The sequence below is a fragment of the Miscanthus floridulus genome, chromosome 13 (assembly GCF_019320115.1).
Source record: "Miscanthus floridulus cultivar M001 chromosome 13, ASM1932011v1, whole genome shotgun sequence".
In the NCBI taxonomy this organism is placed as follows: Eukaryota; Viridiplantae; Streptophyta; class Magnoliopsida; order Poales; family Poaceae; genus Miscanthus; species Miscanthus floridulus.
Genome location: NC_089592.1, coordinates 9278071 through 9293045, shown reverse-complemented (window position 1 = coordinate 9293045; position 14975 = coordinate 9278071). Strand labels below are relative to the sequence as shown.

Genomic DNA, 14975 nt, shown 5'->3' with positions numbered 1-14975 from the left:
CCTTTTTTTTGACTTAAAATCGAAATATGATCTGTATTTTCTTTTTGCAAATAGAACACATATATATTGTTGCCACTATCGAAATATGATCTGCATTTTCCTTTTGCAAATAGAACACATATATATTGTTGCCATTCTGGCTTGCTGATCCAATGAGTTCAACATATTCTAGTACTTCGATTTTTGCTTCAGCCACACCTTTTCTTTTGAAACAGAATTTATGTCCAAAGTACCTATTTGCACACTGCTTTTCATTCTTGTGTGTGCACACTAGTAATGGGTGCTTTTAGAACTCTGAAAGTCTGGGAATGGTGCTAGCCAGGCAAGGTGGTCTTTCTTAAAATACAAAAAAGGTGTCCCATCTTTTGCAACTATGGATCTCTAAGAAATTGCCACTTAATATGCCTTTCCTTTTTCATAGCTAGAACATATATATGTTGGAAAAATCATATGGCACCCAGGGGGGCTGGCGCCCTCGTTAGCTAAAAGACTAGAATACCATGTTAGAATGTTTCAAAAGTCATCATAAAAATCATGTATGTCAGTTAGCTTGCTGATTCGAAGAGTGGAATGCATTATATCACTGGATAGAATCTTTGCTTCTACCCAGGGGGGCTGGCGCCCTCTGTTGTTTTGTTGGTTCATTATTTATATTCTTTTGATCAAAAAAATAAATATATTTCCAGCCAATTGATGGATGGATTATTCAATTCGTGATATCTGAAAGTCTGAGAACGTTGCTCGCCAGCATATATAAGCACGCTCATTGACTTGTATTCAAAATCCAGGCAGCACGCTCGGGCGGGATTTAGGGGGCCATGGAGGGTCTGATAATGCTGGTACAAAGCCAGACTGGCTCCTTGAAGGGTGAGTGCTAGCCTTCGATTCATCTAAGTAGTGCAAAAGTGATGTGCAAGTAGCAGTGTTGATTCCTTAGATTGTTCTTTTCATTTGCAGGATGGATCCAAATTCAACATATTTGCTAGAAATTAGACTGTTTGGCAACAAAAAGAAAGTTAGAAAGGATTTTAGGTGTTTCTGTTTTGATATGACTATTGATTCAGATTTGACAAACTATAAGGATTTACTTGAAGAGATTGTAGAGAAGTACCTGCCAGGTTATTTGGAAGTAGCTCATCTTCAGTACTGTGACCATGATATGAAAGAATTCCCTAAAGTTCATTCTGACCAAGATTTGTTGTCTATGTTTGAGAAAAATTCAAAGACAAAGGTTGTCGACATGTTCATTTCTTACTGTGATCCCTCTGAACCATTTGAGCCCATCAAAGAGTGGCATAGTGATGTGCAAAAGCAGGCTGCAGCCAAGAATGTTGCAGAAGATGAGGATAGGTACCTTTGCAACCCAGTACCAGAGAATGAGCATGTAGGTGTTGATGATGAGGTCATGTAATTAGAGAAGATACCTTGTGAAGATACAAATATGGTTATGATTGTGCATAAGGATCAGGACAAAGAAAAGGTTGAGGATGAGGATGAGGATGAGGATGAGGATGAATTGGAGATTGAGTCAGGGACTGAATTAGAGGATGACCAAGAGTTGGTAGGACATGAGGCAGAACATATTCCAAACAGGGAATATAATAAAGAAGACCCTCCAATGGTAGTTGGCTCAACATATCCTAGCATGGCAGAGTTTAAGATTGCATTATCTCAACATGCAATCAAACGTGAATTTGAGTATAACACAGAGAAGAGTGCACCATCTAGGTTCAGGGCCTATTGTTCAAGGCGGGAGGAAGATAATTGCCCATGGAGACTACATGCTTCTACAATAGATGATATGTGCACTGTAGTGGTAATTATTCAGCATAAATAATTTCTATTTTTTTTCTAAATATTTATTCTGTTATGTTGGTGTAGCTTAATAGGGATGTTAATCATTTGTAGGTGAAGAAGAACCCATATGCTCATCAGTGCTCTAGTACAAGGAGGAAGAAGAAGGTCAAGAATGCCACCAAGCATTGGGTATGTGCTAAAGTTAAGGACTGGCTCATTGAGGATGGTTCACTTGGTGCAATGGAGTTGAAAAAGAAGCTTAAAGAACACTACAAGGTGAGTGACCACTACAAGAGGGTGTGGATGGGTAAAGAGCTAGCATTGAGGTCAGTTCTCAACCATTTCCAAGGTTGATTATGTAACCAACAACTTGGCTGAGTCCTTCAACAATTGGATTAAGCACCACAAGTCCTTGAACTTGGATGACTTAATGGACAAATTAAGGCAAATGCTTATGATCAAGTGGAACCAAAGGAGAAAAATAGCAATGAAGTTAGATGGCTGGATTCTGCCCCACATAATTAAGAAACTGAAAGAAATGAGTAGAGAATTAAACTTGGAGGTGCTTGAATGCTCAGAAGTTGCTGAAGTTACAGCATTGGGGGGTACTGGCTTTAGGTTTGTTGTCAACTTGCAAGATAAGACATGTTCATGTAGACAGTGGTAAGTTTCTGGCATTCCTTGCAAACATGCAGTAGCATTTATCACATCACTTCACAATGCTCCTCTAGAGAAGTATGTAGACATGTATTACTCTATTGACAAGTTTAGAGCAGCATATCAGCACTTAATCCCTGCTATGACTGACAAACGCCAGTGGCCTAAATCTACACATGGATTTTTTATGCATCCACCTCTATTGAAAGCAACTGCTGGTAGGCCAAAAACTGAGAGGTACAAAGGCTATAGTGAGAATAAGAGGAAAAAAGGCCAGCACTAGTGCCCTATTTGTACAGGCTATGGCCATCATTGGCACAACTGCAAGAAAGGTAATCCAGAGGACATTGCTGCTATGATGGCTGTGAGGTACTATACATGCTAACTACTTTATTGTTGATTGCATTTTCCTTTTGGCATAATATAGATTGTAACTACTTTCTTCTTTATCATGTAGAGGACCACCTAAGAAGAAGGCAAAGAAAACCAAAACAGCAGAGTCATCCATTGTGCCTTTGGACAATGAAGCACCAGCAACTTCTATGTCTTTTCCACCAAGGTTAGCTCATGATTTTGTCTCACTTTTTCCCACAACAACCTGCAAGTTTTGAAGCACTTTACTTTTGCCATGTTAGCCAAAATTTGGAGACAAGTACAAAGAGTAAGGATAACCAAGTCATTTCTAGTATTGGAGCATCAACAAGCGCGGAGATTACATCCAAGAAAAAGGCAAATAAGGGCAAATCTAGTTCTGGAGCATCAAAAAGGTAATGAGACGTAGTTCATGATATAGCTACTGTACTTCTGTATCTCATTGAACATTCTTCGTGGGGTTTTCTAACTCAATAAGTGAAGGTTGAGCGTAACACTTTTCAACCTGGCAAAATTAACAGAATATTTTATGCACTGTCATGCTAAAAGAGAATGATCATTCACAATATTACTGAAATCTGGATTTTCTTGGCCTCATTTGATATGGTATTCATGTCAGTAGAATGATTTGTTCTTAGCTCCCTGTCTCCCTGATGGAGCTACTAGTTTGCCATTGTCAATAGTGTAACAGTCTTCTACACCAGATGTCTGGAGCTACATATACAACCCTTTCTGGCAAATCTAGTTCTGCCGTTACTTTGTTGCTACTGTTACTTGTTGTCTCTTGTTCAAATCTAGTTCTGCCGTACACAGGTCAATATCAGATTCAAATGAACCTGCGCCTACTGCTGCTCCAGTCAAGGCAAAGAGCAAAAAGAAAAAGGAGCCTACTAAAAAGAAAACCACCATTCCTATGCTGCCACTTGACAGCCCTGCAATGGGCACAAGAAGCAAAAAGGTTGATCCTGATAGCCATGCAATGAGCACAAGAAGCAAAAGGAGGAGGTTCAGCCTGTGATCCTCATGTATCTGTGAATTTGGACTCCGCTTTGTGTGTGAACTTGCATGTATCCATGAACCTTTGTGTGTGAACTTGCATGTGAATTTGGACTCCTGTGAACTTGCATGTATATGTGAATCATTTTGTGTTTGAAGTTAATGTGGTGCTGGTCTATGAACTTGCTATATCATGTGTCATCATCATGCTGTGTAAATGTTGAAAAAATAGTTGTCAATCATAAAGCATGCAGCTGCATGCCGGATTGCTGGTCCTGAGATCGATCGAGTTTGTGTTGCTGCAACTGCAAGCAGGCATGGAATGAAAAAGAGAAAAAAGGGAAAAGGCCCGGCCGGCCCCAAAAGCTACTTTCCCCACAGGCCAGAGGTCACAGGACACGATCTACCATCCTATCGGCCGACTGGTTAGCTCAGCAAAAACATGTTGACAAAAAAAGAGAGCAGCCAGCGGCTAGATACGCCGCATGCATGCGCCCGTGCCTCTGCATGCGCCCAGCGCCTATGCCTCTGCATGCGCCCAGCGCCCGCTGCATGCATGCACCAGCACCAAGGGCAAAAAGGTCTTTTTAAGCACCACTTAACACGGTTAGCTGATAGAGTTGACTGTGGTGTCATATTAAGGATGAAAGTTTAAGTGAGTGTCAAATAAGGAACGAAGAAAATTTCAGGGTCAAGAAAGGAATGGTTCATTTTCCCAGTGTCAAATAAGGAATTCTCTCCTCTTTCTAAGCCATCATTCCTCCTAGTGGTAAAATATAAATAACGATACCTGGAATACTCCTAGTGAAGTGCTACAATGGTATATCTGTGCGCTTAAAGAATTCTTATTTTTCTTATTTGCACTATTAAATACCAATAAGCATTTCTAGTGTCGTTGCTGGAGACTACAATCCTAGTAACAATGCTATGAAATGTCAACACCCATGAACTCCCTATCCAGGACATCATCCCAGTTGAAGCCTTCTGGGATGAACGACCTCGGGTCGGCGCGTTGATATGCCATTGTCGACGCCGACGAGGTTCTTCTCGTAGCTCGGGAGTGGGGTTTTCTGAAGGGTTAGTTTGGGGGAAGAAAGAAGACGAGAGGTCGAGTGAGAGACATAATGGGTCCAGAGCCATCTTAAGGGGCACAGTATTGGGCTTTAAGAGCCGGGTGGCATTAACCTCAGGCGCAGATCCCTTGGCGACCCAAAATGGGGAGAGGGAGAACGCCCGAGCCATTTCCGCAACGGAAAATTGGTTCTATAGCATCAAAAGGTTGCGCCCTCCATAAAATACCACTGAAAGAGTTTGGCCCCGTAAACTAGCACTAAAAGTTGTCACCGTTAACTGAAAATAGCACTTCATTAGGTTTTACACTCAGGAGCGTTAATTTGACCTAAACTCCAAAAGTTAAGTGACATTTGTGCCCTTGCCTTATCCTCATCCCTGTCCTCAGTTGCGCCGCGCATGCCTGGTTTTGCTTGTCTGTCTTGCCGAGCCGCGCTCGGTTCTGCTGGAAGTGTCGCCTCCGCCCGTCTACCGGCCGCCTGGGAGCTCTGAGAGCCTCCTATGCCTACCGCCGCAGCTTCCTCTCTGCACATAGGTCACTCCCTATGTGGAGGCCGTGCCGTCCGCCGCGAGCTGGTACTCTCGTAGAGGCCGCGCTGCCTGCGCCGTCCACCGTGGGCCACTCATCGTGTGGAGGCCGCGCCGCCTCCGCCCATCCATCGACCGCATGGGAGCTCAGAGGGCCTCCTACGCCAGCCGCCGTGGCTTCCTCTTCGCGCGCAGGCCGCTCCCTGTGTGGAGGCCACGCCGTCCGCTGCGGGCCGCTCATCACGTGGAGGCCGCGCCACCTGCGCCGTCCACCACCTCCTCCTCCTCGACTGCGTGTTGCGCCAGCCATGACTCCTCCTCCTCCAGTGTGCATGCGGTGGAACAATGCATCGATCTGAGATCCCCGACGGGTAAGAATGAAACCCTAGCTATCTACTTCATGGTTCGTAGTACAACTGAAATTAGTTATGAAGTCTGATTTGTGTGTGCAATTTCACGTGGTATGAGGATGGTCACCGATGAGAAAGGGTATCTAGAAGCAGTGCTAATTTTTTTTGCACTGCTACTATTTTAGGATCGATCCAAACAATGCATGTCGAGTAGTGATTGATGTTTCTTCCTACTCAACTGTTGAGGATGGTCGATCTATGTACAAAAAGGGTAGATGCTTGGACTGGTGGGTGGATACAGAAGAGTACTCCATCATTGATATGGAGAATGATGTGTTCAAGCACTTTAGTTGGGCTAGTTATCAGGAGGCAAACTTTTGGTTTGTGGGTGAGAATAATCTAACAATTCGCCTTGGTACGGACCAAGAGCTTCTAACTTTGTTGCGAGCCTAAAAAATAGTGGAGTTTATCATGACCGTAGATAGATGTGAGCATGTTGATATGGCTTTGATTGAGAATGAAATACAAGTGACAGATGAAGAGAATGACTTACAACTTTAGTTCACAGAAAAATTCAATGAGATGCATGTGTGTGCAGAATTGGATGGTCTAGAATGGGCCATGGAACCTCAACTTGGTGTTACAGCTGCTGGTCCTTCTAGAGTAGAAGAGGAGAAGGAAGGTGACCAATATATGGAGCCGGGTGTTGAGCATGATGGAGATGATCCCGTTGGAGTTGATGAAGAGTGGAGGTATTTCAGGAAGGTACCTAAAGTAGGAAGCAATGAGAAAGTGCAGCAAGAAAAGAAGAAAATAGAGAGCATCAAGAATGTAACTAAAGCTACAGATCCTGAGGCAGTGCCAAGTGATGAAGCCACCATGATGCAAGATGCTCCATATGTTGCACTCACTACATATGACATAGACAACCCTGATATAAAGGAAGGTTCGACATTTACTGACAAAAAGGCCTTCGTACTGATGATTAAGCAATATGGCATAAAAGGGAGTTTCAAACATTTGTAGAGCACAGTGATAAATCAAGATATAGGGCAAGATGTGTAGATTTAGAGTGTGGATGGAAAGTTCATGCAAAGAAACTTCTTGGTTGCCCCACTTTCATGGTATACTAATTGTTGCTTTCATGTTCTACCCATAATTTTTAGAATGTATTATTTTTCATGTTCTCTCCATATTTAAACACTAAATTCAGATCCCATGTCTTCTATTATTTTCAGGTTGTGCCAATAGGTTCTAGCCATACCTGTGCTAGCACCAGCCAAGTGAGGGGTAAGGAGGCTAGCAAAGCCTAGATTGCTGACAGAGCAACAGAGATACTCAAGTCTACTCCAGACCTAGGAGCAAAGAAATTGCAAGTTGAGCTTGAAAGATAGTTCCTGATCAAAATGTCATATAATAAGGTGTGAGAAGGAAGGCAACTTACACTAAAAGGCCTACATGGCACTTAGGACGAAAGTTTTAGAATGTTGTGGAATTTCAAAGCCGAGTTAGAAGCTACATGTCCTGGAAGCATAGTAGAGATTGATTGCAAGAACAACAAAAAGGATGGTCAAGTCTATTTCTGTAGGATGTTTGTGGCCATCAAAGCATGTGTGAATGGAATTTTTGCTAGTTGTAGGCCATACCTAGGGGTTGATTCTACTCACCTCACAGGTAAATATAATGGATAGCTAGCTGCAGCAACAGCAATTGATGGACATAATTGGATGTACCTGGTGGCATATGGAATTTTTTACAAGGAGACAAAAGCTAAATGGACATGGTTTTTGAAGCAATTGAAGAGAGCAATTAGAACTCTACATGGACTCACAATACACATAGATGCTTGCAAAGGCTTAGAGATAGCAGTCCACGACGTCTTCCAAGTGACGTTGAGCATAGAGAGTGTTTTAGGCACCTCATGCAGAATTTTAGAAAGCACTTCGATGGAGATGTGCTAAAGTACATGTGGCCATGTGCTTGGGCATGTACTCCTAGGAGGCATCACTGGCTTTGGGACAAAATTGGAGAGAATTGTCCAGCAGCAATTCCTTACTTGCAAGCAGAGCACAAACAACTTTGGTCTCGAGCTAAGTTCTCAGGGAAATGCAAGGTTGATTATGTGAATAATGTAACACCCCGGTGTTATGCAAGCATTTAGGCACTGCAAATCATGCATATTGTGCATCATCAAGCATCCTAAGTATCCATGCCTAATCATGTAAATAATAACTAAAGCCATGCTTCAAAACATATGAAACATGCTCGTGAAACATGAATGTTGCATACACTTGTTTAGAGTTATTTTGCCCTAATTATGCTTGCTATGTTAGTAAAACATGTTTGGCTATAATTGTAAATCATCTAAAATTATTTAGCACAATTTTTGGAGCAAAGTTTGTATTCAAACTTTTGACAAAATATGCATTTGAAATTTTTATTGAAAATGGTCAAAAATCCTCCCTATTTAGCTTTTACTTCCCAATTCAAAATTTATGCAAAATTTTAGTTGGTCCCTAAAGCAAAGTTGTAGAGGATTAAATTCTAAGCAACTTTTATTATTGGGCCATTTTCAAAAGAAGTCATTTTCTTGCTCAAAAGGGTATTTGAAAACTGATATTTGAAAATTCATTAAAAATAGAATTTGAAAAAATTGTTTCTCTCCTTTAACAGGCCGCCGCCTCACTTCTGGCCCACCAGCCAAAGCCGGCCCAATGATCCACCCCGCGCCGCGCCTTCACCTCGGCCCAGCCCACCTCGCGCGCTGGCTTCCTTCTTCCCCTGTGCGCGCGTACACGTCCGACCGCGTCAGGCACGCCGCGCCGCGTGGCGAGCGCATGCCGGCGACGCCGGCCGGGTGGCGTCCCATGGCCCCCGCAAGCAAGCGCGCCTTGCCGTTTTCAAGCCACCACAGCTCTGCTTCTCCCTGCACTCCTCATTTTCTCTCCCGCGCTGCGTCTCTGCCTCGCCCCGCACCAAGCTCTGCTCGCGCCGCCATCGCCACCACAGCCCCGCCGGCAAAAATTGGCCACCGGTGGTCCACCATTGCCCGCAATCGAGCACACGTCGCTCCGCCTCACTCCCCGGCACCTGGTGCTCGCTGCAAGGACACCATTTGAGCAAGGTATAGCGGCCTTGCGTGTTTTCGCCGCCGTCGGTCATGGCACCGCCGCGCTTGACCTCGTCGTGGAAGGGCTTCTTCCGTCCCTTCTCCATCCCCTTGGGTAACCCACTTGGGTTCGCCATCTTCTTGCGGACCCAGCGCTCACGCCTGTTTGCCGGTCATGGTCGGCAATGGCCGCCGGCCTGCTGGTAGCGGCCGCACCGCTGTGGCGCCTGGAACGCCGACGTGGCGTGGCGTCGCACCTCGGCCGAGCTGGTCCAGGTCGGCCTTGGGCCGGAGCCCCGAGCCGGGCCGTTGCCCTTCCCCTTCGCTCATTTGCGCAGGCCGAAAGCGGCCGTGGGCCAGTCGTTCCCATGGGCCGGCCCAGTAGTAATAGAAAAATTATTTTCGGTTTTTCTTTTATTATTTGGGAAGAGAAATACTTTAGAAAATGTTTGTGTACTCATTTTGGATCCAAATTTGTTGAAACAAATTTCATTGTGTTCCTTGTCACCAGATCTACATGATAAAATTTTTGCATGTCATTTTTGAGATACTTTTCTGTAGAGCTTTAATTAATTCTTGATATTACTGATATCTTGTAAAATGTGTAGTAAAACCTATATGTATCAGAAAAATATGCTTCCAAGTTTGTTACTCTTCTTGTGTAATGTACTTCCTAGGAAAAATATATGCCATGCATGTCCTGTAGAAAAATTGTGAGGTGTAGTTCAAGTGCCTTTAATAGCTGATTTTTGTTATTTTTGCTAGAGAGCAAAATTTGTATAAAACATGCATGTGATAATTTTTGTACAGTGGTTATTTACTGTTTAGAACCTAGGAAAAATACTAAATCTGTTGTTTGACACTTTTCATAATACAAAGTATTTTCATGCTCATAATTAGGTCCAAGCTTGTCATTTTTGTGTAGGCTATTCCACTTATCCAAATGCCATAAAAATCTGATGGTAGACTACTTAGGGTAGTACTGTGCTATGGTAATTTTCTAAGATTTTTCTAAGCTATAAAAATAGATGTTGCTATTTAAACCTATTATTAATTAGGGTTTAATCAAATGTTGCTTTATGCATGATTAAGAAATTAGTGAAGCTTTGGTGTATCTTTGAAGCATTTAATGAGATGTGTTGACTTAGCATATTAGTAGTAGAAGAGAATGCAGTAGATGACATATGCTTGTAGTACATGTTTTTTGGATGATGTTGACTACCTTGCATTCAAGCATATCCATTGTGTTCATTTCATCCAATGCACCTTTTGCATAAGCACTTACGCACCTGCATCATACAGGATCGCAAACCGAGAGCCCAGTCGTCATACCCGAGGAGCCCGAGGAGCAGCTTGAGGTGCAGCCGCAGGAAGTGATCGAAGCAGACGAGGAGGACGTTGAGGAACTTTCGGAGTGCCCCGATCACCGCCCGAGCTCCTTCAAGAGAGGCAAGCCCCAAAGCATTTTTCTCCCCGGTTTGCAATTATTAATTAAATGCTTTACTTTAATTGATGCATTACGTTCAGGAGTTGTTTGCAATCGTTGCTGCATTATACCTTGTCTACCTTTGTTATACTATATCCTTGTTACCCTGGTATCCGCAGTCGAGTCAATGCTTAGCTGGCTTAGACCAGTAGAAGTTGGGTGATTTCCTGTCACCTATGAGCTATAGGTGGTTACCTGGATCTGCTTGGATAACTATGTAGTCATGGTATAACGAAGTGTTAATTTGAGGTTGAGATCGAACGGAGACTTACAGAGTTTTGGACTATAATGCTTTCCGTCTGTGTCAATTAAGGACCGACCGTTGTTGGGCCTCGAGTCATGTTGAATGCATGCCTTACATTTAGCTGGCCAAATAAAGTACCTTTCGACCGCGAAGCTAGGAGATTATTTGGGCCGAGAAGATTGCCCGCAGTGCACTATACCGGAGCAGGTGTGGTAGGACACGGGGGCATGATGATAAGACCAAAGAGCAGTCGGTCGGCCCCCTGGGTACATGTGGTTCCTGGCAAACTCGAGATTTTCCTAGATAGTTGACTCGGTGACCGATACCTCACTTTAGCGGGTGAGTGAGGTTTGTGTAAGGAATAAATCACCAGCTGGTTAGGAATCGATTCGAATCGCCATCGCTCCTGGATAGTGAGCACTTGACTTGAGTGACTTCATCGTAGTAATGTTGATGGAACACTTGGACAGTTATAATGAATATGACATTATGAAAGTTGTTAATGATCATTGGTTATCATTATTTGCTTAATCACATGCTTGCTCTAGTATAGGTGCAAATATAGTCGACAGGTTAATAATAATTAACTTGACAATAATGCTTTTGGAAAGGTTCTTGAAATGCTAAAAATGCTTCTTTTTGCAAATGAGTCAGCTACCCTACTATAAAGCCCTTCATAATCCTTGGTGTCACTTATTTTCGGTTATGTCGGGTAAGTCTAGCTGAGTACCTTCTCGTACTCAGGGTTTTATTCCCACTTGTTGCAGACGGGCAGATGTATTACGGCTACTGTATCAATTGCCTTTATCCTGCGATGGGTGATGCTTAGGACCATGGGCATGGTCATTCCTTACGTCTCATCTGATGCTTTTGTTGGAGATGATCATTAGCTGGCACTGTATTTGAACTCCGTGTGAGTGTGTGTGGTTTTGAACAAATGGCTTCCGCTACTTCTATTTGAACTCATTTTGTAATAACTATGTTTAAACTCTGATGTATCTGAGATGCGAACTTTTATGTAATATGTGATGGTGACCGCTAAACTTATTATGATATTGGCTGGTATGTGAGTTGGTTTGAAATCCTTCATGATTTCACGGACTACCGGGTTATACGGGCTTAAGTTTGCTAAATCGTCTGCTCTGGCGGATGATTTTCTTACTTAATTTCGTATAATTGGTCGGTTCTGTTACAAATAACAACATATCAGAGTCCTTCAACAACTGGATTAAAGAGACCAAAGGGTTCCCTGTGGATGTCCTCGTGGACACAATTAGGGGTATGATCATGGAAAAGATAGCTATGAGGCAGCATATAGCTAACAAACTTGAAGGGTCCATTCTCCCTAGTGTTATAAATGAGCTAACAATGAAGAGTAGAAACTTGAAGTACATAGTTAAGGGGAGTGGTGGTCTCAAGGCTGAGGATAACTATCCTTGGAGACATGTTGTGGATCTTGAAAGCAAGACATGTTCATGTGGGCAATGGCATATTTTTGGTAAACCTTGTACACATGTTATTGCCTTTATAGGTTCCTTGAGACAAATAAAACTTGATGACTATGTTCATGACTACTAGTCTACTACTCAGTTCATTGTTTCAAGGCTACTTATCAGTTTGAGGTGAACCCAATGGTTGGCAAGTCACAGTGGCCTATTATTGATCTCAGGTTTCAAATGTTGCCTCCAAAGCTTGAAAGGTCCGCGGGTAGGCCAAGAGTGAAAAGGCTGAAGAGTAAGGGTGAGCTAGGAAAAAGGGGTCCTTACCAATGCAAAAGATGCTTCAACTTTGGGCACATTGAGAAGGGTTGTCGTGAGCCCCCTACTGAACTTGGTGTTGAATTACCACAACCAATACCTACTAAATCTAGGTAAATTAATTTTATGCTCCTATCACTTAGTACAATACCAATTCCTTCTGAGTATAATTGTTGATTACCTTGCTATTATGTAGGAAAAGGAAAGAAAAACCAAGTACTTCAAACTGCAAGAATGCTTCCAAAAAGTCCAAGAAGAATGCTACAGGAACCTCTACTTCTTCTGAGCCCCCTACTAAACTTGCTGTTGCACCTAGGTAAGTTGAACCTCTACTTCTTCAAACTTGCAGTAGGATACAAGTTTTAGTTCATGTGGTTGCTTAGGAAAAACTTCCATGCTGCAGAGTATATCACTGATATTATTAGAAAAATGATAGTACCACCGTACCAATTTTCCATGTTGTTTAGTGTTCATGTGTAATTGAGTACTAAACAACATGCTATAGATCGACACCTGAAGCAGCTTGGTAAACAGAACAAAGCAAAGGAATTTAATGCCAATAGGAAGGGGGTCTGAACTGTTTAATAAACTTAACAAAGCAAGCTAACTGCAGTTGAAAGGTTCCATGCATACATTATAGCTAGCCCTTTGTGATGCTTTTACTAATAAGACTAATCAAGCTTATGAGATGATCAGAACACATATGGGAAAAGATTTCTGCAATTGAGTTATTGATTCATTTCTGCTGATGCATATGAGAATCTGTTACTTCATTGACAAATCAAGCAAGGATCATGTTAGTGACTAACCTGCTATCATGCATGGCAATGTGCAGTACACTACAGAAACACATGCCCTTAGTTTTGCTCTGATCCTCGAGGCTCTGATCTGTCGACACGTGCACATTTTTCAGAGTTCTTACCTGGAGAAACAGAGTTGCACGCCAACTAGAAATAATGATTCATACATGCTACCAGTCCTTAATGAAACCAACCTAGTGCAGGTGCTTCAGATAAAATATTTCAGACATTCACTAAACGTGCTTAAAGTAGCCTATTAGAAGAAAGTCGTGTTCCCCACACAAGTTACAATTTGCTAATAGCTGAGAGCATTACCACAATAAAAACTCATTGATAGCTTGCTAACCTGCTTTCATACAGACATGACTAACCCAAACTGAAATCAAGACATACTGCCGTCCGGGACCATAAGCCCAGCTGACTGCCCATGATAGAAGATGTACCACATAATCGATTTCTTTTTTTTCACATGCAAAATGATTTGATTACATTGCTGTTCTGTAGTAAAGAAAGGGAGGATGTGGTACTTCAAAATGCAAGAATGCTTCCAAAAAGTTCAAGAAGAATGCTACAGGAACCTCTACTTCTGAGCCCCCTACTAAACTTGATGTTGAACCTAGGTAAGTTGAACTTCAAGTTTCATATTCTAGTTGAATTACCCTACATGCAAAATGACTTGATTACATTGTTGTTATGTAGAAAAAAGAAAGGGAGAAGGTGGTACTTCAAAGAATGATACGGGAATAACCTCTACTTCTTTAGTCACTCAATCACCTGGTACAGCTACAGCTAGCCCCTCTACTTCCTTAGCCATCCAAGCACCAGTTAGTCTAGGGCCAACAACAAGAAGGATGGCAACTTCTGTTTCTACACCAACAAGACCACCAGACACACCAATGAGTCCAGGGCCAATAACAAGACGAATGGTAGCACAACTGGATATATCACCAGGAGGCACTGCTAGGAGGGTCATTATAAACTAGGCTAGTGTGATCCTGAATCATTTTATTGAACTGTTGCTGTATGAAAAAGTCACGTAGTGAACCAATTTTGGGCATGTGTTGTTCTGCATATGTTGGACCAGACCAATATGGTTCCTGTACTGTGAACCTATTTGGCCATGTGCTTACAAGATGTGTTGATCAATATTAGTCCATGTGTTGAACCAGAATATTTTTCATATGCTTGGTTAATATTTAGTGCATATGGTGACTTGTATGTGTTAAAATACTGTCAGTTCATGCCCTATACTTTATTCTTATGTTTTTAGAGCTCCTGTACCAGTTTGGGGCTTGATTCTTATGTTTTTAGAGCTTACCGGTTTGGGGGTATTTTGGTCTAAGTTAACAGACCTAACGCTTAAATCTAACAGAATGATACTTTTAGTTTACGTATACACCTTTCAGTGGTATTTTATGGTACCGATGTCTTTCAACGATATTTTACGGAAATCGCGATATTTCGATGTCACGGAGCCAATTTTCCTTTTCCGCAAAGGATTTGAAGACTGGCGGACTTGACGAGGATGGCCCGGCCGCGGCGGCATTTAACCAACCAAATGGAGAGCGATTGGCTGCCAAGCTTTTACTGTTGCCAGTAACTTGCCCCGGTTTGAAAATTTTCCCAGAACGGCAATTGACTGCGGTATGACCCCAATTATGGCAAGCGTGGCACCTGATTGGCCTACGGCAGGCCGCTCTATAATGGCCCTGGGATAAGCAACGGAGGCAGAAGGGTGTTGGGGCCCTGTCCCCAACAAAATCTTCAGAAGATTGGGCTGCCAGGACGCCATGGACGCGCCCGCCGAG

At 42.7% G+C, this 14975-nt stretch overlaps 1 pseudogene; it reads left to right on the top strand.

Moving 5' to 3' along the window:
* The first annotated feature begins 7177 nt into the window (after window positions 1-7177).
* Window positions 7178-14150, top strand: LOC136499410 (uncharacterized; annotated as a pseudogene).
* Window positions 14151-14975: the final 825 nt, after the last annotated feature.